The following is a 24428-nucleotide window of genomic DNA, read 5'->3' as shown; positions in this document are numbered from 1 at the left end:
TGCAGACGATCTGCAGCACTCAACAACACACCCTTGGCCTTCGCAGGCTTTGCCACATAGGGTTCAGTTGGCTGGTTTTAAAGGCCTGATGGCATCAACATTTTGGCATAGGATAGTGTGGCGTAGTCTTGGCGAGCGTCGATCGGGCAGTGTAACCTACGGACCTGCAAATCTCAACATCCGCCCTTGGCCTTCGCAGGCTTTCCCACAGAGGGGTCAGTAGGGCAGTTTTAAAGGCCTGATGGCATCAACGTCATGGCGTATGATTCGTGTAAAAGCCGTAGCGAGCGTTGATCGAGCAATGTAACCTGCAGACCTGTGGCGCTCAACACTGCGCCCTTGGCCTTCGCGGGCTTTGCCACAAGTGTTTAGTAGGCCGGTTTAAAAGGCCTGATGGCATCAACGTTTTGGCATAGGATAGTGTGGCATAGTCGTGGTGAGCGTCGATCGGCAGTGTAACCTGCGGACCTGCAGCGCTCAACACGCGCCACTGGCCATCGCCTTGGCAGGCTTTCCCACAGAGGGTTCAGTAGGCCAGTTTTAAAGTCCTGATGGCATCAACGTCATGGCATATGATTCGTGACGTAGTCGTTAGGAGCGTTGATAGGGCAGTGTAACCTGCAGACCTGCGGCGCTCAACACTGCGCCCTTGGCCTTCGTGGGCTTTGCCACATAGTGTTTAGTAAGCCGTTTTTAAAGGCCCAATGGCGTCAATGTTTTAGCATATGATAGCATGGTGTAGTCGTGGCGAGCATCGATCGGGCAGGGTAACCGGCGGACATGCGGCGCTCAACACTGCGCCCTTTGTCTTCGCAGGCTTTGCCACAGACTGGCTCAGTAGGCCGGTTTTAAAGGCCTGATGGTGTCAACATCGCCCTTTGGTGGCTTTATCACATATCACATATGTAGAAACCTAAGTGTAATCTAAATATGGGCAAATACCGTGAGTGATCTTAGGTCTGATGCCATTTTTAAATAATCATTGATGCCATATATGTCACCAGTGATGACACCAATGATGCCATCCACAATGTCATAGATGGTGCTTTAGATGATGCAGTTAGTGATGTCACCAGTGATGTCATCTGTGATGTCATCATTGTGGTCACAGTCTGCGCAACAGAAGGCTCGAAGGTAAGCTGACTTTAGCTGAATTTCAGGGGTTTTGCTGCGTTGAGTTCTCACCTTCACATCCCTGTCCCTAAAGTGTTTTCTTAATAACTTCTCTATTTATTAATGAATCTTTACCAAACTTTGCGGTCTGAGAGAGTGATGGGGCCCCTAGGGGACCCTCGCGTATGGAAACAAGGCACAATCACCACACACAAACTGATACGCCAGACACGAGGGTTTATTCCCAAAAGCTAGGGTTTATTGCAAAGCAAATAGTCTCAGTTGGCCAACTGGGTCTCACGCCCCGCAACGTGTGTCTCCAGAACCAGAGGGACGCAAGAGAGTGAGAATTTTTACAACAGTTATACATATACAAAGCGAACATCTTGCTATCAGTAATGACATATTCAAAACCGCTCATAATGTATTTCTTTTGGAATGGATTCGATGATTGACAATTGTGACAAATATGACACCTTTGAACATTCATTTAGCAACAGTTTGCAATTTTGCGGACTCACAGACATGATTCTTTGTTTTAGAGAACACCCTGTTCCTGTTCTTTCAAGCAAGCTGCGTGCAGGGGAGAGACACATTCCAGGCCTCGCTATCTTCTATGTTCTATTCCTGTCCTAGGGGTCAACTTGCTCTCCAGGGCTCTACAGGGCTCAGTGAATGGGGGCCGTAAAATAGAGCATAATTCAAGCCATTAATTGTTTGTTTTCTACCATTTCTGCCACATCTGCGAGACTAACTGGCACCTGCGTAATGATTAAATGCCTTGTTGCTCACTTCCAAGGACTTGTGAGGGAGGGGACCGGGCATTGCTGTCGGGATTGCCCGCATTGTGTTTCAACATGTATCTCGTGGCCTTGCTCTATGCATGAGTAACAATGAAATAGCGGAATAGAATAAGCTTACAGCAAAACAGTTTGAACAGGAAGCAAGAAGCGAAAATCAGACAAAATGGCGAATTCTAATCCCATCAAAATGGCCGCACTTTGGTCATGTTTGTGAGTCTGCATTTACTAATACTGACATATGAGGTGGTTGGTCTTCGGCCAACAAAATACATTGCCTCTGTTATTGAAGAGTATTTTTTCTGGACTGACAAACCCTCCTTTTGGCCGTATGCCAAACGCCTCATCCATACATTGCATCCCCTTCCGACCAAGTATCTGATTCCGAACTTTGCATACTACTAGTTTCCTCCTCGTTATCATCAATATTGATTGACATGAATTCTTTTACTGTCTTCATTTCATGATTCATTTGAGTATCCGACTTGGTAGTGTTTTCTTTTGTTACTATCTGTACGCACTCCTCACTTATTTCAGTGCAGATTATAGGTATGCAGCGTATGCAACAACAACATGTCATAAATATCCCAAGCACTGCTACTAGGATTGCAACTAATTTCCATCCCCATGAGCGTAATACCTCCCAAAACCAGGAGCTTATGTTCAATTCCCAACTCCCTACTGGGGGGTGGAGGTCAGAGCTCAAAACGAGCAACTTTCTTATCGCTTCGAAAATCGTAGGGGAGGAGTCACTTACGAATACGCAACATGCTGATCCCATGATTTTACAAACTCCCCCACGATCAACCAAAATTACATTAAGAGCCATCCTATTTTGGAGTGTCATCAATCTAATCCCTTTTTCCTCTAACGTCATGTTGTATAATATATCTGTTTTTCCATTTATTGTTTTCTCTAATATCCTGGACAGTTGCCTTATGTAATAAGAGTTTATTGCTTGGCCCTAAGATGGTATAAATGATTTTGCTATGTCTTCCACGATCAATCCTCCTTCCTCATCTCGCTGTGGCCTTGATCTGGACAATTTGGCTATATCTGCTGTTTTTGAAAGAAACACACCCGGGAACAGAAGCCCCAAATAACAAGTATCTCCCCAGTTTCTAGGTAACCAGGGATAAGCTTTTTCTCCACATATGAAATAGACAGGGTCACCTACATACACTGGTCTTCCTTTCTGTCAAGGAACGCTATATTCATACATTTAGTGAATGTCCCCACTGAATAGGAGCCCTCCTTCTTTAAGCAAAAGGGAACAGAGTGAGGACTGTAGTTTACTGTATAGGAGGGGGGCACTGTATCTTTATTTCCTTCTAGGTTCATATGAAACGTGATTACAGAAGATTTATATGGCACAAATAATCTATCTCGTGGCATAGCCACTGGCGTTATCAATCATGCTTTATGAAATATGGAGCAACCTACAGGTTTCATAATCATTTCCTCAAATTCATTCATCTTTGTTCAATCTAATTGACGCGTTTCACTTTTGTTCCATTTCCCATAATACAATGCACTTAAAGACGCGTAGCATGCAGAACTTAATGGCAGTGGCTGCACATACCAATCTATTCCCTTACCACCATGATGTGGCAAGTGAGCACACACCCAACAATAATTTTTTCTCAAAATTGAGTGTGTCATGTTCATTATAAGCAGTAATGTGTTATTTCCATATCCTTCCCTGTGTCTCTCTTCCATTGGGGACAAAGTGTAAGTAATCACATGGACCGGGCTTTCAGTGGTGGAAATATTTCTAACCGGCAAGAACACTTCTAATGTGTGTATTTCTTCTAAGTACCATAATACCAGTACTGTCATTATCGGGGCTAATATACTCATAACACACATGACTATTGTTAGGATCAGCATACAATTTTTTCGGCAATATTTTTTTGTAACCTTCCAGTCTCTACAGTTAACTCATTATCAGAAGTGGTGCAGGAGGGGGCAAAAGCTGGAGTAGGCATTTTCTTCTTTCTCTCGCGGTCCTTCTTCTCCAACAATGCTCATCGTGAATATCTCTTCTTGTTGCACTTGTTCGAATGTTAATAAGTTTGGCAATGTCAACAGATTGTCTGCCAGTTCTCAGCAGCCTAGATTGCTATATGTTGGGTAAGTTTTCTGGGCTTCTGCACATTGCTCAAAGAACTCCAGAGCAGTTATCAATTGCCTTTGTACCATATGAGCCCCTCTTATCCGTGAGGGGTGATCTACACATGGATTTTCTTTTTTTTAGCACTAGGGAGCCGCGTTCTTGAGCTGTCCGATTTGCACAACCCTCACGCCGCTCTCCCCTAGGCCTCCAATTCCCACTTCATCCGTATTGGGAAACAGAGGCAACAAAGATCAATAAAAATGAAGATTTGATCATTCCTTCTTCCGAGGCCGTAAATTATACCGCCTTGCTCCTGGTACTGTGTGATCGATGAATAGTGCCGGTGGTGCACTTCGAGACTCAGTGTTAGCCTGTGGTGCAATGAAAGATGATGGGCGCCAAAGTGATGATACAGGCCTCGTGTCAGCCAGCATTGATGCAGGTTATGCTGGACAACATTGGGGCATTTTTTGCCCTTTTTCCTTTATAGCAATCTTTTCAGGCTTCGTTTCAGGATCTGACATATTTTGTGGCAAAGAGCTGGCAACAATTTCTTTCGTTTCTGGGGCCGCTGTCTCTCTTTGGTCGTCTCCATCAGGCACTTTTTTCAATGGCGATGGGGCCTTCTTAGCATGCGTTGCATGTATCCACGCCTTTCTCCCATCCACACGGATTGCAGTCTGTGTTGCCAGAAGGATTTGATAGGGTCCACGCCACCTAGGTGCAAGCGATGATTTTCTTTCAAAATGTTCCAGTGAATGCCCCGGACCAGTAGATCTGATGGGAAGAGCCTCCTGCACATGCTGATGAATCAAACGCAATTTCTGTATTAACAGGTTCCAATAGGTACTGAGCACAGGATACTCAACTTCCCTCAATCACCTCGGCTGCGGTGCACACCAAACATTCGCCAGCCTTCCCATCAGGATCTCGTACGGGGAGAGCCCAGTCCTTTCCTGCACAGATGTGCGCATGCACAGCAACGCTAGCGGCAATGCGTCTATCCAGCGCAACTTGTTCCCCGCACAGATTTTGCTGATTTTGGCTTTCAATATGCCGTTTTGGCGCTCAATAAGACCGGCACTCATGGGATGTGTGGCGCAATGGAATCGTTTGTCAATCTGTAGACCTTCGCAAATCTGTAGTACCACTGCGCCCACAAAATGCGGGCCATTGTCTGACCATATGACCCGGGTCAGGCCAAACCGCGAGAAGTATTCCTTCAACATCACTTTGGCAGTGCTCATCTCCGTACAATCCTTTAATGGATATGCTTCCACCCTCTTACTGAATGCACACACAACCGCTAAAATGCATTTCAAATTTTGACACCTTTCCATCTCTATGAAATCAAAATGGATTACCTCAAATGGCATATAGAGAGGGCCAAAACTACCTGTTGGAGACGCTGTCCCCTTCCCCACATTGTTTTGCAGACATGTAATGCAATTCTGTACCAGTCTTTATGCATTTTTCTTTATGTGTGTGTTCTGCCATACTGTGGCTAAATGCTGGACTATCTTTTTCGCACAAATGTGTGTGGGACTGTGGGCCATTGTGACCATAGCGGTTATAAAAGAGTTGGGCAGCATCCAATTTCTACTCTTCTTGTCCACCCAGCAACCTTCTAGATCTAATTCTGCAGATGCCTTCAGCCCATTCTTGTATTTAAAGAGCAGTAGCTTCTGCCTGCATCTCTTTAACAGTAGCAATTCCATTCTCTATCATGCAGGGCACTTCCTCTGACTGTACGGTCAACATTTTGGTATTCAAATCAGTGGCAGCTTGCTTCGCAATCCTGTCTGCAAATGCATTTCCCTCTCCTACTTTACATGCTACTTTTTTATGCACCTCGCATTTCACTATGGCTAGGCGCTTCGGACACGTAAGTGCAGACAGCAATCGTACAATCAAAGGCCCATGTTGAATTCTGGTTTCATGTGATGTCAAGAAACCCCTTTCAGCTCAGAGTCGGCCAAAGTTATGTACCACCCCAAAGGCGTATTGGCTGCCAGTATATATGTTTACACTCAGATTTTCAGAAATTTCACAAGCTCTGGTTAACTCTATTATCTCTGCTGCTTGTGCGAAGTTGTAGGGGATTCTTTTACTCTCTACAATACTTGTTTGAGTCGTAATAGCATAGGCAGCAGTTGATGTGCCATCATGTAATTTGAAACAGGAGCCGTCACAAAACAGTTCTCCATCTGGCTCTTTTTATGGGGTATCTGTTAAATCAATTCTTCCTTTTGTTTCTTCCTCAGTAACCATTAAACAATCATGGAGAGGTTCATTCTCACCTATTTCTTCCTTGGGCAGTGGCATTAATTCTGCAGGATTCAAAGCGCTACAACTCATAATTTGGATGTGTGGTGCGAATAGGACAATTTCATATGTATTCAATCTAGCATATATGAGAGTGTTGCATCTGCGTTCTGTTTAAGAGAATGTCTATGGCATGTGTCACCATTAAAATTAAGGTGTGCCCCAACACCATTCCTTCAGTTTGTTTCACTGATGCAGCAGCCACTGCAACAGCTTGCAAACAACATGGTAATGCGCACGCGTTACAGGGTCCAGCGCGGAAGAAGAATAGCTGCATGGTCTATTTCTTCCACTTTGTTCCTGCGTTAAGACAGACAAGGTGCAGCCTTCATTCTCATGCACAAACAATATGAACATTTTTTCATAGTTTGGTGTGCCCAAAACTGGGGCAGAGCACAATGCAGTTTTGAGCAGATCAAATGCTCTCTGACATTCTTCATTCCATTGCAAAGGCATCACAGCATCCTTTTTTGTCAATGCCACCATTGGTTTCACAATCAACGCAAAATTCACAATCCACTACTGGCAATAGGAAGCCATGCCTATTATAGCTCTGACTCCTTTTTGTGTTTTTGGATTAGGCATACCAGAGATACTCTCTATCCTTTCTGGTGTCAGTCTTCTCCCCTCTCTCGAAAGTAGGTAGCCCAAATAAACCACCTCCTTTCGACAATATTGGAATTTCTTTAAACTCGCTTTATGTCCATGCACTGCCAAGTGTGACAATAACAAGATAGTACTTTTTTTTACAAATCTCCTCTGTATCAGCAGCAATCAATAGGTCATCTATATACTGTAACAATACACAACCTGCCGGTAGTTCTAACATATCTAGCTGTTCTTTCAATGCCCTGCTGTAAATACTCAGACTCTCTGTATAGCCTTGCGGAATGCACGTGAATGTAAATGATCGTCCTCCTGACGTGAAAGCAAACAAGTATCTACTATCCTTGTGTACTGGAAAGCTGAAGAATGCATCCTTAAGATCTATCACACTAAAATATTCTGCCGAGGTGGGTATCATTGTCAAAATCGTGGTGACTTCTGGGACCAATGGGAATTGAGGGTCAACCACTTTGTTTAATGCGCGTAAATCAATTATGAAATGATACGGTATCTCATTATCTCCTTTCTTATACACTGGGAGAATGGGGCTGTTACATGTGCTGCCTGTAATCTCTGCAATCACCTCCAGTTTTATCAAATCTGAAACAATACTTTTCAATGCTTTCTCTGCCTCCATTGAAATTTTGTACTGAGGAATACGTGGTAACGTTACTCCCTCTTTTAGAACAATTTTTACTGTTTCTATCTTCTGGCATCCCACACCATTATCATTCATCACCTATATGCAATGTGGTACTTCATTCAACTCCCCCGGCAAAGGTTTGGACAAAAATTCAGACACTGGTATATTCTGTGGCAAAATTGTCAAAAACACTCCATCAGGAGTGCAATGGATAACTGCACTTAGTTTTCTCAATAAATTTAATCCCAAAAGATTCTCCCCACAATTTTCTGTTAAGAGAAATGGACAATATTCAGTGAATGGGCCTAATGTTACTGGTACTGGTTGGGACACTGGATTGATCACTGGGGTACCTGCGAACCCTACCGAAATATTCTTTTGCCCTGACAGTGATATCTCCGGAACCAAGTGATGGTCTATTAAGCACGTTTGCGCACCTGTGTCTACAAGAAAGCTGTGCTGTCTATTCCCGCCTTTCGTTTCTACGTATGGTCCTTTTTGATTTACGGGAATAGACACTGGTTCTGACCCCTGTCTTGGGCTGTCCTATTGAGGGAACAACAAATCATCCGATGTGTAGTCGCTACTATAATACGTATTGGGTTGTGTGTCAAAACATTTTCCGCCCTTGCCTTTATTTCGCCACTCTGATTTTGGCTAAAAGCAATCTGATTTTGAGCTTGGCTTTGTTTCTGAGTGCCATTTCCTTCATTATTCTGGTGTTGCTGCATATTATTATTTCTATTCTGTCCATTTGTTTCCGGATGTCCCCCATGCTGTCTTCTCTGACCATACCCATTCCTATTTTGCAAGTGTGGACATTGCGCTCACCAATGACCCTCTTCCCTACAATACGCACACTGATTCAGTCCCAGAGGCCCTTCATGTATGTTCAAATTACTTCTACCTTGCGCATTTCCTCTCCCTCTATTGTGTCCCGCCACCTGCTGAAGTAACACCCTCGTTTTCAAATTCACCCTATCCTTCGCCTCTTTCTCTTTCTCTGTGTTCACTCTATTCTCATAATACTGGGCCATATGCAATACTTCGCTCAATGATTTTGCTTGCCATGCACTTTCTTTTTTTTATTTTTTATATCATATTTTATTAGGTTTTACAACACAAAACTGCTGGTCCGAGTCGGGAAAGAACATAACATTACAACGACATTAACGTTTGATGGTATACGTGCTCATACAGATTGCATACATTGCATAACATTTCACATGTTGAGGTCTCCACTGCATTGTTTGTATCCCGTATCTCCTGCTAACACGGCTGCAAGGTTCGAGGGTTCATATAGTGTCTTCCCAGCATTGCCAGATCTTGTCTGCTTTTTCAGGGCATCCCCTGGCTCTATATACTCTCCTTTCAATGGCTGTGCAGATTTGTACATCTGTGATCCACTGGTTTACCTGTGGCGGTTGTGCTGCTCCCCAGAGTTGAGCTATATTTCTTTTGATTATCGCAGTCGTGGTCATAAAGCATAGCTTTTCATACCTGGGCAGGTCTATTTCACTGTTCGCTCCTAGTGTTATCAGTTTAGGATCTCTGGGGATTGTTTGCCGCAGGACCTTCGTAAGGATATCGCAACACTGTTGCCAGTAGTGACTGATATGTGGGCATTCCCACAGTACGTGAAAGAAGGTTCCTTCTTCTTCACAACAGTGTAAACAGTTAGGTTCCATTATTTTACCCCAGCGGTACAGGGCCACTCCCGTGTAATAGATCCTGTGCAGTATTTTAAGCTGTACTAGTCTTAGTCTGGTCGAGATGGCAGTTTCACGTGGGTACATTAGGATTTGGACCCAGTCTTCTGGCATGATTTCCCCAACTTCCTCTTCCCACTTTGTTTTCAGCCGTGTCAGTTCTGGTGTGGCAAAGGAGGTTATAACATTGTAGATCACTGTGGTGACCATTGCCTGGATATGATCCGTAATTATATTTCGTTCTAGTGGGGTACTATCTGGCATGTTGGAGAGGGCAGGGAGATGCTGTTGTAGTGCGTGTCGGAGCTGTGTGTAGTGGTATCGTTCCGACTCTGGGAGGTTAAAGAACAGAGCCAGATCTTCATAGGGTCTAATGTTATTGTTCTCTACGATGTCTCCCACTTTTCCTATACCACATCTCACCCATAGGGGCCATTCTGGCAGTTTGGTTATCTTGGGGAGGTTCCCGTTGTTCCATAGGGGCTGTAATGGTGTGACCTTGTAGTCCCACCCCATAAAAGCATGTGATTCCCTCCAGATGCGAGGTGTCTGTGTAGCCATGTCGCCGGGACCTATTCTGGGTGTTGCAGCATATATCCTCAGGGGGGCGATGCTCGCACGTGTGGCAGCGTGGATTCTGCATGCAGTGCGTCGTTTATTACCGACATTTGACCAGCCAGTAGTAGGATTGTAGCCTTGGTAGGCCGATGCCGCCTTCCCATATCGATCTTTGTAGTGTCCGGAGGGTTATTCTCGGTCGTCCACCTCCCCATAGAAGTGTTCTGAGTATGCAGTCTATTTTTTGGAACGTTTTCCCCGGTATGTGGAGTGGGGCGTTCTGGAGTATGTATAGGTATCGGGGAGTGTTAGCATTTTAAACAATGCTGCGCGACCTAACAGGGTCAGTGGCAGGGATTTCCAATGTTGCACATCTCCCCCAAACCGATCTGTAATGGGTTGTACATTATTGGACGTGTAGTCTTAAGGTTTCTTTTGATCTTGATACCCAGGTACTGAAAATGGTCAGGGGCTGCTTTATATGGGCAGGGCTCTGGGGGTTCCATGCCTAGCTGGTTTAATGCGAATATCGTAGATTTGGACCAGTTCACCCTCAGGCCACTGAAGGCCCCATATTTCTGGAGTAGTTGTGTCACTACTGCACATGCGGACCTGGGGTCGCGCATATATATCAACAGGTTGTCTGCATATAATGACACCCTATCTTCCCAGTCTAGTCTGCCCGGGATCCCTCTCCATGTGGGTGCGTCCCTTAGGAGCTGGGCAAGTGGTTGCATGGCTAACGCAAAGAGGAGGGCCAACAGGGGACAGCCTTGTCGCGTCCTTTTTCCCAAGGGGAAGGATCGAGATGTCCAGCCGTTCACTCTGACCTCAGCCATAGGTGCGTTGTGTAGTAGTTGAACCCAGGATAAGAATTGCTCCCGGAACCCCATTTTGCGCATTATCTTCCAGAGTGCCTCCCAGCAGACAGAATCAAATGCTTTTTCAAAGTCAATTGCGAGGACCCCGAGGGGAATGTTCAGGGTCTAGCCGCGTTCAATGGCTAAATGTATCCTCCGAATATTCATTCTTGTAGACCTGCCAGGCATAAAGCCACACTGGTCTGGGTGAATCAAAGATGTTATGACCAGTTGCAGGCGTGTAGCTAACAGTGTGGCCAATATCTCCGCCTCGGTGTTAATAAGGGAGATTGGTCTATATGAGCTACACTTGTCTGGGGGTTTATTTGCTTTGGGTATTACAATTATTGTGGCCTTTCTGAGGTCCGCCGGTAGGCTGCCTGTGGTTCGAGCTTGCTGGTACATTTTGAGTAGATGGGGAGCCAGTTCGTTACCTCCTATCTTCTTCCATGCCTCAATGGGAAAGCCATTCGGCCCGGGTGTTTTCCTGGATTGGAGTTGCATCATGGCAGTTATGATTTCATCTTCGGTGATTTCTTTTTCTAAGGTAGCTATTTGTTCAGCATTTAAGGAGGTGAGAGAGATCTCTTCCAATACAGAGGTCTCAGGGGCAGGTGCCGGTGCTCTATATAATTCCTCATAGTACCTTGTGAACTCTTCAGCTATCTCTGCATCTGTCAGGCATGGGTCCGCTTGATGGGATGTGATCATTCTCACTTGGCTGTGTCCCTCGTCCCTACGTTCGAGCCAGGCAAGCATCTTCCCTGCTTTGTCACCCGTTTCGTAGATTCTGGCTTTCATTTGCATTGTCCAGTGCAATGTTTTGGAGTTTTTTCTGTGCCAGGATTAATGCCCTGTTCGTGTCAGCGCAGTCTTGGCTCCGATGCGCTGCCTCTGCCCGCTCCACATTTGCTTCCACCTCCTTCATTGATTCTAGTTTTTTTTTCTTTTGTGCTGCAGTACAGGAGATAATTTCCCCTCGTATCACCAGTTTATAGGCTTCCCATAGTGTGATAGGACAGTCTACCGACCCTTCATTTAGTTCAAGTATGTCATGCTAGCATCTTGTAGGCGTTCTACTAATTCAGGAGAGCCTAGGTGATCATTGTTCAATCTCCACGCCGGTGAAGGAGTCGGTTTACATGTTGTTATTGATATGAGTAGAGGGGAGTGATCCGAGATGCCTCTTGGGAGGTATTCCGCTTGTGTTGCTGTGTGTATTATTGCTGCGGGTACAAAGAAACAGTCTAGGCATTATAACGATGCGTGTACCCCTGAATGATAGGAGTATTGTCGCTCCCCGGGATGCAGGTCGCGCCACACATCTCTGACACCAAGTGCCTCCACAAAAGAGGCTAGGTTGGTTCGGCGGGTGGGGTCTCTGCTGCGTAGATGTGTGCGCTCCTCTATGTTGCTTATGATATCGTTAAAGTCACCCAAAGGATCAGGATATCAGAGGCATCATTGGACATCAGAGGTGTTATATCCTCAAGTAGGGTGGACTGCAGTGCAGGCGGGGCGTAGATCACCAATAGGGATAGTGATTTATTCCAGAGTGTGCCTGTGACATATGTGAATCTGCACCCGGTATCCTGTGTTATTTTTGTGAGGGTGAGTGGCAATCTTTTATGTACAAGTGTCAGTACTCATCTGGCTCCCATCGTGAAGCCTGCCTGTGCTGCTGTGTGGTAATTGGAGCGGTTGAACAGTGCATTGGATGTGCCCGCCAAGTGAGTTTCAGTTAGGAAGACTATGTCTGGGCCATGCTTGTTCAACAGCTGTCACACCAGTCACCGTTTCAGGCTGTTGCCCAAACCATTCATGTTCCAGGTAAGAAGCTTTAGGGTTCGGATTTTGTCGACCTGCAGCGGTACTTCAGTGCTCGTGATACTGGGTGCCATCACGCCTTCCTGGGATAGTGGTGTCGCCTATATTCATCTTGTGGCAGAGAATCGTCAGCCAGTGTTTCTTATTCTCTAATGTCTGTATGCTTCGATATTCCGTTGAGCTTTCCCATCTTCTAAATTTACATCCAACTCCCCCCTCCCCACACTTCATCCCCAACTAAAGCATCTGTTGCCCTTTCATAACTTAATAAATTAGTCCAAACTAAACTGATCAATTATTCTGTGGTTACTTCCTTATTAGGGGGGTGGCTCTGGTGTGACCACCAGCCATTGTGTACTTATTGCTTCTTATTTACTGTTTGGAGCATGAGCTTCTTTTTGTTTCAGTGTATAGTGGTTGTGCCGGCTCTGGTTGTCAACCGATGGTTGTTGCGCGTTTCATTATGGTGGTATTTCTTCCTGCTGTTGCTGGGGTCTGTTCTCTGGTGTTCTCTCAGGATGTAGCCCATTCCTTTCGCCTCCTGTTTTCTTTTTAACGCTCCAGTCGCCTGCTATGTGTCTCTCTGCCCAGTTCCACACTTCTTTCGGATCTGTGAAATGCACTGTGGTTCCATTGTGGAATATTTTAAGCTGGGCGGGAAAGATTAGACCATATTTTGTTCCTAGTGCCTGCAGCCGTTTTTTGAGTGGGTGAAATGATTGGCGCGCTTTTTGCACTTCCCTGGTAAAGTCTGGGAAGAAAGCGATTTTCGATCCATTGTAAGTGATGGACCCCTTCGATCTCGCCATCTGTAGCACAGCATCCCTGTCTCTATAATTCAGGAATCTTGCAATGACAGCTCGTGGTGGTGCCCCCGGCACGATTTCACCAGTTGGGATACGATGTGCGCGTTTCAATGGAGAAGAATTTGGAGAAGTATTTTGCATCGTATATATCTGTGAGCCATTCCTCGAGGAACAGTTCATGCTTGTCCCTTCAGCCTTTTTGGGGAGGCCAAGTATGCGAACATTGTTGCGCCTGGATCTCCCTTCATTGTCGTCGATTCTCGCTTCCAGGGTTTTTATTCAGTCTAACATTCCAGACATACACCTATTAACCCCCCGAAGGCTGTCCTCTGTTTCCGAGATCCGGGCCTCGGCTTCTCCAGTGTGCAAGGTCAATTTTTGCAAGTCATGCCTCAGCAAGGACACGTCAGCTCCAATACTGTCCATCTTCTTCTCCATCGATGTTCTGGAGCTGGTGATAGCACTCATCACATCCCTGAGGGAGATGTCATCCTCCATTTTGTCAGATTCCATTGATGCCGGACGTTCTGGTGAGTGGGACATGGGTGTCGTTGCGTATTGTTCTATCCTGCTCTGTGTGGATGTCTTCCTTGGTCTGTCCTTTCCCATGTTGGATCAGTGTCATAATGGAGCTGAGGTGTCTTGTGCTCCAAGGGAGGGTTTGACAGGAACGCCACGTAGGTGTGATGCAAGGACTTTTCGATTTTGGGATTGTGAATTTTGAGGTGCTTCTGAGTCGTGGCGTTTAAGGCGGGGTAATGCTGTGCTTCTCCCAGAGTGGGACCTTACTTTAGTATTGCTTCCCTCAATGGAGGCATCCGTTGTTCGTAGGACAGCGCATGCAACTGTTTTCTCAATCTTAGCACTAGTCGTTTGTACTTCCACTGTCCACAGCGTTCAGTCCTGTTCTTTTCCCACTTCAGTATGAACACTGCTCCTGCTTGTGATGCGAGTTATCGATAACCCAGAGCGGCGGGATCCTTTAAGGTACTTTTGCTGTCTATTCCACTCAGCAAGGTGATCTGTAGATGGTGGCAGTGTCCACTTGAAGTATCCCTCCAACCGGTGCCCCCGGCACCTATAGAGTAGTCACGTAGCCGGTATACTGCGGTGTGGTTTCAGCTTCTAGTTTCCTTGGCACGTGTGCACTCAGTGCCGTAAGGGTGCACCGCAATGGATTGCTGGTCCCACCGGGAGTGTCTTGTCTCTATTTTGCTGGGTCAGTTATGCAGCTTCCAGTATCAGGATCTCGCCTTCACTCTTTTCCTTCACATGTGGGGTGCTCCAACCTCTGGTCTAGTTGTGGATATTTAATGTTAGTGGCGAGTGTGGGTATCTTAACTCGTCTCTTGGGGGTTGGGTCCTGCTTCCCCTTTTCTTTATCTTCTCAGATCTGGAGCGGCTATGGGCCCCTTACTTCCCCTTTTTTGCGAATTTTCGTGCCTCTGTTGTGGCCTTTACACTTGGGGTGCCTCTTGTGTCCAGCAATTTGAGTAGGGGTCTTCAATCCCCTCACCCCTTTACAATAGTTTAGTCACAATCTGTGACTTGGGCTGATATGTTCAGAGTGGCAGTTGGGGGAGGTGAGAGGGAAGGGGGGTCCGTCTTTCCCCCCTCCTTTCTAATTGTGTCGAGTTCACCCTGTTCCTCCCACTCCTTACCGGCCTTTCATTGCCACGTTGGATGTGTGTCCTCACTGCCACAGCCTGTGGAGCGTCGGCGGGCGCTCGACGTTAGACGGAGCGCCCGCGGTGGTTCGCTCCCGACCAGAGCGGGGGACTGGTAGGCTGGATCCCGGCACGTCCCCAGCAGCAGTCTTGCTCCTCCGGCTTCTCCCCTCGTTTCTCCTCCTGCGAGGGTGCGCTGGTCCACACCCCCGACCCGAGTCTCAAGATCCTCGGTCGGGACCGGCGCCTGTTTCCAGCGCCGTCCATCTCCGCAACGCCAGACCGCCAGGCGGAGGACCTCTCTCCCAATCCACGATGGTCTCCCTCGCAGGGGCAGAGCGGAGCGCCATGGGGAGGACAGCACCACACCTTCCCCGCTTGGCCTCGCAATGTGGGTTCCACTTTGGTTCTGTTCGCCCTCAGAGACACTGGCTTGCGCAGCAACCCCTCTGCCTCAGCGCCCACCGGGCATCTTGGATCTACTGCGGCGCCGGTCTCTTTACTCTCCCTCAGTTAATTTCTTCGTGTTTCGGGCACCGATACGTCCCGAAATTTCAGCATGCTTTAGCGGGGGTCATACGCTTCAACTTGAAGCTGATGCACGCTCATTTCTTCGTGATTCTCACCAGGATATTGTAGGATTTTGCTGGCGGCCCGGGAGCTCCAGAGATCACGTCTGCATGCCGAGCCCACTGGCCACGCCCCCCCGCCATGCACTTTCTGATGTCATTATTAAGTTTGGAATTGGAGGTATTAACCCTCTCACATACTAATCAACAAATAGTTTTTTGCCTGCCTCCGTGCTTACATCCTGTCCACTAAAATCCGTAAACACTTCCTCAAATCTATTAAAATAATCTGTGGATAACTCATCTTTGCCTTGAACGCATGCAGTTAATTTGTACCATACAATTCTTTTTTCTGGAACTATTTCCTTCAATTTTTGTATTATTCGTCCTGGTAACGCTGCCATATTTGACGATGGTTTCTCGCCCGCTTTTCTATCTTTATCCTCTATTGCTAGATTCTCCCATGTGTCACTGTAGGCCTCCTCATCATTTACTTTTCTTATTTGCTTCCATATGTCTGCTGGCACAATTACTGGAACTATTAGGTCTATATCATTCATAGTAAAAATGGACGATCTCAAATAGGACTCTATTTCCTTATAGAATCCCACCGGATTCTTCCTTAAATCAGGAACTGTTTGTTTTATATAATTCACCTCTTGTCTGGAGAAGGGGACATGCACATACTGTGCTGGATAATGCGTTTCCGTTACTTGCGCTGGTCCTTCGTTTATATAAGGAACTTCTACTTTCGGCACAAAAGTAGGTGGGACTTCCCTCATAGGAAATACTGCACTTACTTTTCCTCCTCCCTCCCTCATATGCAATACTATTCCCAAATCAAGTGATAAGGCTGTTTCTCCCGTTCCACATTCTATTGCTCTTTTATATATTGCCATCAATTCGGGGGGGGGCTAGCTTGTTTGTTTTCTATATCTCTGTCCTGTAAATATTCAACCATTGTCTGCAGTGATTTTCTCTTCGTTGGCAAGAGGTACTGATTAAATATTTCATTTACTTCCATTGTGGGATTACTAGGATCTGTAATCCATTTTAGCGCCTCTCATATGCATATTTTTAATTTTTCACTTGCCTGTTTTGACGGCAAAAGAAATTGCCGCTGCATATGGTATTGCCTCCTTCTTATCCCTTCTGATATCTTTGTTCCTATACCCTGGCATGGAAAACATTTCAGCATATGCATTATCAAGTTCATTCTAAAATTCAAAAAGCCTGTCTACATGTTCCTTTATTTCTTCTTCTCTCTCTCAAATTAACAAGGTGAGTCCTGGGAGTCCCTCTGCCAGACATTAGTCCTGGTTAACGAGAGACTTACCCAGAGTCTTTAGCTCACTATCTTTCACAGAGAAGAAATATCCAAAACATATCAGTCTTTGTCCTGCCCTGGGGCAGTCCAGCACGAAATGCTAGGCAATTCTCCTCTGAACAAGAGTACCAACAGCATCCCCAGACACGTGTTTCGGTCTGGTTGGACCTCATCAGTAGGGAGGAGCTGTGCCTCTCTAAGAGTAGTGAGCAAGGGGTCCACGTCTGGATTCCCCTAGTAACTTAGGGTGAGACCCAAAGTTACTTAAAAATGCAAATTAACAAGGGGGGTCCTGGGAGTCCCTCTGCCAGAAATTAGTCCTGGTTACGAGAGACTTACCCAGAGTCTTTAGCTCACTATCTTTCACAGAAAAGAAATATCCCAAACATATCAGTCTTTGTCCTGAACTGGGGCAGTCCAGCACGAAATGCTAGGCAATGCTTGGTGGCACATCCTGTTGGCACTATAAGAACTATAAGACTTGTCAGCTGTAACAAAAGACTAGAGGTCGTATTTCCAGAAGGCCGATTTGGTGGCCATTTAACTGAGAAAAAACTTGATGTAAGAAGTTTTGATGGGACGGTGTCCCGAGCGCTACTCACCATCACGCTTAAAGGTGATTCCCAATGTGGATTACCATCTTTGTTGACTCAGGATCACATGATGGTGAAAACTTATGGAATAAGGTTCTCCCCTGAAGAAAGTTCTAGCAATTGAAAGCTCAAAGAACTGAAACATGTCGGATATGTTGTTAATCGACACGTTGTTTAAAGCTTTTAGCTGATGTTAATTGTTATGTGTCTGTGAAATTGTTGATGTTGTAAAAGTGTGCTGTATATTTGTTCCCATTAAATTGGTGCTATACCCACCATGTGGGTCATAATCTTGGGTGATATTATGTGTTTTTCTTAAAAACAAGTATGTTTCAATAATGTTTTATTAAATTTTGAATACAAAATTAAAATATTCAAATGTTATATCTGTGTTATTAACCAAGTCCATTTTGTCAGGACTAATAGGTTTGGAAGACTACTATATCCTCTGTTCAGACAGATGAGTAATCCAACAGACTAAGGTTTTATACCTTTTTCTCCTTTGTGTATATATATATATATATATATACTTTCGAAATCCCGTCAGAAAGTGCACATAGTGAACAATAAGCACAAATTTTGCAGTTTCAAAGACACAAGTGTGGCAAGTACTGTCAGTGCAAATATAAAAACAAAGGCAAATACTACACCAAATGCCGCTTTGGTTTCCCTAGACCATTTGCAACAAAAAGACAAGTAAACAGCTTCATGTCTTCTGTTAGACACAGTGTGAAAGGCCCATCACCTAAGAACACATACTGCATAAAAGATTTGAAGCATCATAGTATATAAATGATTACAATGCAATCATTGCCCTCCTGTAGAAAGCAAACATAGATGTGCAGTACATTGCAAACAATGCCACTGCAGTTGCACAATATGTCACAGCCTACTTAACCAAAGCTGTGAAAACAGAGCTGAAAGACCTCTGGGATGACATATCATCTGCCAAAACACTGCCACCAAAATTATACAGCTTTGGCATAAAAATACTCTCTCATAGATGATGTGGCTGCTATGAAGCCACAGACCGTTTAACCGGCACAGCCTTGTATGGAAAATCTGAAAACATTGTCTGGCTAAGCCTTGGTGCTGCTGTATCCAGAAAAAGAGTTCTCAAATCAAGACATAGAAACAATAGCCAAAAATGATCTCAACAGCATTTTGAAAAACAATGTATTGGACACATACTATTCAAACAGGAGTACTGCTTTGGAAACCATGTGTCTATACCACATAGCCCAAAACTTCTCATACAAAAATAATATTAAACCAGATGAAGAAAAAGGTAAATAGATAGTCATAATTTGTGCGGGCAGCCTGGTTAAACATACCAAACGAAGCCTGATTAATCATGTGAACCTATCATTGTAAACTGCTCAACATAGAGAACTTTGCTACATGTCCCTACTGCAACTTTTTAAACCATGGAGAAAAGCCATGGAAGCCCTGTCTATCAAAGGTCTGTTTATGTGGCTGTTACTCAAGAACATTCTCCTGCTGAACAAAAACAGTGTTTGTTTGGTTTTTTGCTAAGTGCCTCGAGCCCTCCCCCTTTACCCACAACTGCTTAATACCATCAGCGCACGCGGCTTCGCATGTGCACTTTTTGTGAAAGGGCTGTTTACATGGTTGTCACCCAAGACAATTCTCCTGCTGAATAACAACGGTATGCATCCTTCGTGGAGAATTCATATGGACATTGCACTATTTTGACCCCAAAGGTATTTTAAACATGCTTTTTCTGTTTGTTTGTAGGTGTTTGTTTGTTTTTTTGTTCAGTGCCTCGAGCCCTCCCACTTTACTCACAACTGCTTAATACCATCTGCACACGCGCCTTTGCGCGCGTGCTTTTTTGTGGAAGCCCTATTTGTGAAAGGGCTGTTTACGTGGCTGTTTAGTGCTGGCAAGGGCTGATGAGCCCTGACGTTATTATGTAAAACAACACAATTGTAAATAGATTCATGTTTATTGATTTGTCTTTCAACCTGTTTTAAGTTGTTTCAACTCCACCTTTTCAATGTTTTTTTTTTCTCTTTGTAGTAGAGGTATTAAGCATATCTCGTTACGCATGCGAAAGACACATCGAGCTGCCCTATATACACTAAAAACCGGCATGCCTTCAAAGCTAGAAAACGCCTATGATTTATTAACTCTTCACTCGCCTTCTCAAAATTTAAAAAACCAGGGTGCTCTACTTCAACCTGAACTACGAGTTGATGAACCTGATTCATGTTCGGAATTGCAGCACAACTTACCCCATATTACTTGTCCATCAACCGAACTTGGCGGGCCACCAACAATTCAGCCGGTGAAAACGACTTGATTTAAACCTTGCTCTTGGGCAAACTTGAGCTAACGACTTGTAGTTCATCGCCTAACTATCGCAATCTCCAATTATGTTTGTGACCGCTGTGCCCAGCTCTTCTCCTCTTTCAATTACGTTCTCTGAACGTTCGATCCAAAGAGACTCCATTAATAACAGATCTCAGCTGAGTCATACTTCAACAAACTCTTTATTTCAAACTGCACTAAACTCAATAAATGTAGCTTTGACGACAATGATCAAAATTTATGAGTCCGTTGACAGAAGACAAAACACACATTCGGACCTCTTCAAACAAATATCAATGCAGCAAGCGGAAACCAACCACATTTTACTTAATTCAAAGATCACTGCTGATAGTCTACCATTACAAAAAACAACAAACACTTGCATTGATCATACTTGTGAACCTCGTTTGAGCGTAGCAACTCAGACCAGTCAGCTCACTCAAACCGCATCAATTCAAGATATCATAGAACTTGAAGAAAGCGCCCTCCTCAGGAATGATTCTCCAGCATTAATTGAAGCCCTTGTGGTGCTCACAACTGCTCCCCTAAAGAACAAAGAACATAATGTACCACACTTGAAACCCCAAATGGATTTCGATATATTTTCAAAATCAAATCTGGAAAATCCCAAGAAGACCAATCCTCCTTTGCAAATGAAAAAGACCAAAAACATGAAAGCGATGTTTGTATCTACGTGTCCGGCCTCTAAACAATTTATAAAGAACTTAACAAAACCCAACAAACAGAAATCAAAAGTGAGTGATGCAATCATGAATAAATACACAAAGCTCACTAGAAAAAAACGTTTGTTTAAGGAACGGAAACAAGCTATTTCAAACTCATCAACATCACACAAGCCATTAGATGACGTAATTGATGAAATTGATTGTCAGAAAATACAACTGCAATCACTGCAATCATTAATAAAGCCATCTTGACGAAGGATTAACCTCGGCTCACATACAAAATGATGGAATTTCCAACAAACTTGACCAAAGGCTGACCGATGTAGAAAAGCTATTTAGTGTTGCCTTTCTACTACATCCATTGTTGTACCTTCCAAATCCCACTCATCAATAGATAAGTCACAGCCTGATATGATATGATATGGCATTTGTAACGTGCCTATACACAAGTGTTTCAAGGCGCAACGAGGCGGGGTGGAACAAGGGGAGACAGATAACGACCCTACTAGGCCAGGTGTCATTCAGATCGCGCAAGTGCAAGGGTAGAGGGGAATAGGAAAAGTGCAGGGGAAGGGGAGAGGGGAAAGTGCAGTACATGGTTAGTAGAATACAAGATAAATAATAGGGTCAGCTGGTGGTAAGTGCAAGGTAAGTGCCGGGAGAAGGTGCTGTAGGAAACAGAGACAGTCCCGTAGTGCAGGTAGGCAGTGAAGGGAAGAGTGGCTGGGCCAAGGACCGAGATCGGTGAGTGGCCCAGTTGCAGATTCAGTGCAGGTTCAGTGATTTTAGCAGGGGAGAGAGGGAGAGAAAGCGGAGGCAAAGCGGAAGGTTTTGAGGTGCTTCCGGAACCGGAGATGGTTCTCCTCAAGTTTCAGGGAGGCAGGAAGGCTGTTCCAGAGGGAGGCTCCTGCAGCGGAGAGAGATCTACCCCCAACTCATTGCTTGGAGAAGCGGCTGACCCTGAGGTAGTTGGAGGTGGATGAGCGAAGAGCTCGAGAAGGAAGATATTTAGGAAGAGAGAGTTGAAGGTATTTTGGCCCAATCCCCCAGAAGGCCTTATGGACAATGCAGAGGAGAAAGTCAGCAACTTTTAAAGCTGAAGTCCGAAGCTACCAGAGAAGCTGGCACAAAACCAACTCACATTTGAATGAATCGAAAAACACGAACTTCCACACCCTAATAATTCAATGTCGATCGGATCTAGTGGAAAAATAGGATCTTAATCGATCCTCAGTGCTGAATGTCTTCTCTGAAATACCAGCCATAGAAGATTTGACAACCTTTGATATACATTTGGTGAACTTTCTCTCAGAGACGGATCTCACTAGCACCATACTAGGGATACGTTCAGGCGCCATCTTAAATTTAATTTGGCAAGCCAAACCATTGATCTTTGACTTGGGCTTAGCACTCAATTATGAGTCATTTGAAAAATATAATGCTACCTTACCCAAAATTGGATCATTTCCCAGTAATAACCAGTCTAGTAACTTACCAAATCACTCTTGAAAAAGATTCTCAAGTTCATCAATCAAATATTCTGGCCATGCACCGAGTAAATGGCATTCTCAAGTGCAGCCATGATGTCCTTCCAACACGTAACCATCAGCACTTTTTAGAGACTCAGACCTAGAGCTCATATCCTGGAATACTCGTGGCCATTCACATCTCTTTAACAAACAAAACAATGATCTTAACCACTTTGATATCATAATTCTTCATGAAACGTAGCTGACCTTGATCCCTGTCTGGGACGATCACACCATAACAATGATTCCAGCAGTCACACAATCTAAGGGAAGAGCCATAGTTGGTCTAATCGTTGTGACAAAACACTCTAAGGGAATAACTCTTGACCAATGGGCTCATCCAAACAATCATATACAATTGGTTAGGGTTACCCTACATCAATATTGTGTTGCACTGATCAATTTGTATTGGAACCACCAGGCCATCAAAGATGATGTTTTCTTCCATGAAATGGAAGCGACGCTCGATCTAATTGCTGCTGATCAAAATATTTCAAACATAATTATAGCAGGTGAATTGAACCTACATAGCCTATATAATTCTAACCTACATCATACACCTAGAGCAAATAGGTGGATAAACCGCATGAAGAACAGACAAATGCTGAATGGGCCAGTAGAAGGGAACTCACCGGCTTGCCCGACGGGTCATCGTGATTGCCAACACGCCACCATTGACTACATTTATACAGATCATAATTTGTTCTCGTGCATCTCTAGCTTTTTGGTTCATAATCAGAATAGAAGTGATCACGATCAACTTGTAGCTCTATGGATTTGGCGTGTTCGAAATTTAGACATTGTGATGTACCATCTTAATGGGCAGGTGAGGGTGAACAGTAGCCACAATCGCACACTGTGGAATCGAGAATGCCTGCAAGATTTTCACGATTGACTAAAATCAGATACGCTTAACACTGAGATCCAACAGTCTTCTGGAAAGGATTATACATCCCTCATACAGTGGTTCATAGAGGTCCCCGAATCATCAAACAAGCCTGTGCACAAACATAAACATAATATTGACTTTGAGCTTAAGCAGGAAAAAATACAACTCAGACATACAAAGAGTACCCTTCAAAGATGAGAATAGAATCCACACTCTAAAAGCTCTTAAATCAAAGTACAAAAAATGGGTAGCTTCCAGGAGATCACACATCCAGCGAGATTGGGAAATTATGCTCCGAGCATCTCAAAATTCTGGAGCGATATGGCGTCTGCTGCATAGTACTTCATCGACCTCACAACCAGCACTCCAAATAAATGATGCGACAGAGCAGAGCTGGATTGATCATTTTACAGACCTCTATTCCACCAAAGATGCAACACATTTTTATATCAATGCTCCTGCATTGATACAACCATCCCTTGTATTTGGTGTCAATGACATCAAGCTTTACATTGCTAAATTAAGCTCTTCTAGAGCTCGTGGCCCTGATGGCCTATTCAACCAAGACTTTAAAACAAATGCTGAGTGTTGGGCAGAAATACTTTTCTCAATCTTTAAAAAAGTAAAAAGGTAATGACATCTCACTGCATACTTGAAAGTTGGCACATATCGATTATAGTCCCAATCTTTAAGAAGGGGAACTGGCAACTTCCTGGAAGTTATCGTCCGATAGGTTTGCCCCGGGCAAGCTATTTTCCAGGCTAATCCTTAGGGATTTGACCCTATGGATTAACCAGATCAAACTCTTTGACTCACATCAAACAGGTTTTATATTTGCCATGGGCACTTCGATCAATCTGCTCACTATAACTGCAATACAACAACGGATGAGCAAACTCAAACAGCCTCTATTCATGGCTTATATTGATTTCCAGTCAGTGTTCGATTCGATCAGTAGACATCTTCTGTTCCAAAAGTTAGCAATTGCAGGATGCCCCACGAATTTACTGAACTTGATTATTCAATTACACACCGAACATCTGTACGTGTACAACTAACATTGGCAAACTTTCAACTTCGATACAAACTGAACGTGGCTTAAAACAAGGATGCGTTCTTGCTTCCTTAATATTTAATATCTTCATTGCTGACATGGGCTATCTATTCTGTTCCATCTATCTATTCTGTTCCATATTATCTGACCCTCTGCGACTTGGTAATCATTCGGTACCTTGGCTTTTTTATGCTGATGATTTGCTTCTCACGTTGAAAAAACAAACTGGTCTTCAAAAGTTATTTATGGCACTTGAAAACTATGCAATCAATAATCATCTGGATATTAATGTAGAAAAAAACAAAGTTCTACCGCGTCAATTCACCAAACGGAATAAAATACGTAATTAGAAATGGCAACTCAATGTAAATGAACTTGATGTCATTCGAAAATACAAGTATTAAGGAATCAATATGA

The sequence above is a fragment of the Ambystoma mexicanum genome, chromosome 7q (genome assembly GCF_040938575.1).
Source record: "Ambystoma mexicanum isolate Mex_15411 chromosome 7q, UKY_AmexF1_1, whole genome shotgun sequence".
Classification (NCBI taxonomy): Eukaryota; Metazoa; Chordata; class Amphibia; order Caudata; family Ambystomatidae; genus Ambystoma; species Ambystoma mexicanum.
The sequence above is the reverse complement of the archived record's forward strand: the minus strand, read 5'-3'. Positions refer to the sequence as shown.